The sequence below is a fragment of the Chrysochloris asiatica genome, unplaced genomic scaffold (genome assembly GCF_000296735.1).
Source record: "Chrysochloris asiatica unplaced genomic scaffold, ChrAsi1.0 scaffold00121, whole genome shotgun sequence".
NCBI classification, from domain to species: domain Eukaryota; kingdom Metazoa; phylum Chordata; class Mammalia; order Afrosoricida; family Chrysochloridae; genus Chrysochloris; species Chrysochloris asiatica.
In genome coordinates, this window is record NW_006408639.1 from 8,662,035 (window position 1) to 8,663,768 (window position 1,734).

Below are 1,734 nucleotides of genomic sequence, written 5' to 3' on the forward strand. Positions count from 1 at the left end.
TTGAGACTCTGAAACCGTCTGCAGGAGAGAAGGCTGTTGTTTCACGTGATTAAATCCAATCCATCTGCAAACAATTCAAATGCTGATCAGAGTCTTTGGGAGACACTATCTGGTTGGATTCCAGGTGTGCCCACGGTCAGCCTCTTAGTCCTGGAATCCAGGTCCGGGGACTCTTTGGAAGATGCTAACCTCCTACTTGCAGAGTTTCTCCACCCTTGGGAAGGGAAATGAGTCAGAAACATCGAACAGAGCTGGTCTCTTCAGCATCCCCGGAATTCTGAACTGAGGATCCTGTGCTCACTACTCAGCACCTGACTCAGCGGGAGCGGGGAGTGTGTGCGTGTGTATGACCGAGTCTTGTCCTGGTCCTGCCACTAACCGCCTGGACTGTTGAGCACATCACTGCTCTCTTCTGGGTCCTCTTTCTCACCATGAAACTAAGGGTTTTGGAATTCAAACAGGGTTGTGGATGAGAAAGTACCTTGTAAGACCATTATGCCAGGGTCTTAATGAAGCCACTCAGACAAGGGAGCCTGGCAGAGCTGGCTTTAAGTCTTACTTCACTACTTCACTTCCCAGCTCTGTGGATGGGACAAATCATTTGCTTCTGTGAGTCCAGTGTACCCATCTGTAAAATGTCACTATCTTGCATGGTTGCTGTACAGGTTATTTGGTTGGTTATGTGCCGTGGATTCAGTTCAGATTTGTAGTGACCCTATATAGGGTTTCTGAGGCTGTAAATCTTTACAGGAACAGAAATCTTCATCTTTTCTCCCGTGTAACCACTGGTAGTTTCGAACTGCTGACCGTGAGGTTAGCAATCCAACTCGTAGCCACTATGCTGCCAGAGCTCCTTACTGTGAGGATTAAGTGAAATAAGACCTTAAATTCCAACTTCCTCAGAGATAGGAATCCTGTCTTTCTTGCTACAAATTATAGTCTAGCCCCTAACTTAGAGAAACGGAGTGTGTCAGAAAAAGAAGCTTCAGACCTACCTGCCACCCAAGTTCCTCAGGTTTGGAGGCTTTTCCCTTCCCTCAGTTAGAACTCCATAGTGTTGCAGGTCAAAACTGAGTCCAGAAAGAAAGAGGGGGCTTGTCCAAGACCAAACAACAATGATTCTGAACAGAAACTCAGCTCCGAGGCCAAAGTCCACACCTGAGAAGAAAGAAGGATGCCACCTCGACTTCCATCTCCTCTACTGTGTTGTCCTGAGTCGTTCCAGGCAGGAGAGTGGCGAGATCACAGTCCACACTGCACAGAAAGATGATTCCTCAGCCCCCTACCCAGCATGCTACGCTTAGTCCTGGGTCCTGCACATAATAGGGTATGGACAGACTAAGAGAATCCAGATGAGGAGGGATGCACAGACGACACTCCAAGAGCTGTGGTGAGAAGAATGGGACATTCAGCAGAGAGGAGTGGACCAACCAGATGACCACATGAGGCTGTGAGTCCAGAAAGACTTTGAGGAGTTGCCAGGGCAGATGCCAGTTCAAAAAAATTCTAAAAATGAGAGCTTCCCAAGACCTGGTCCAAGGTGGGCCAGACTGCCGTGGGTGATGATGACAACCTCCTTGTGCGAAGCAAGCAAGCAGAAGAGGGACGGGTTGGCTGAGAAGTCCTTAGCTCAGACTCGATTAGTCTCTCAAGCAATGTTTACAGAATTGATGTGTGTGTGTGTCCTTTTAAAATTTATTTATTGTTCTATTATAGTAAAAAAAAAAAAAAAAA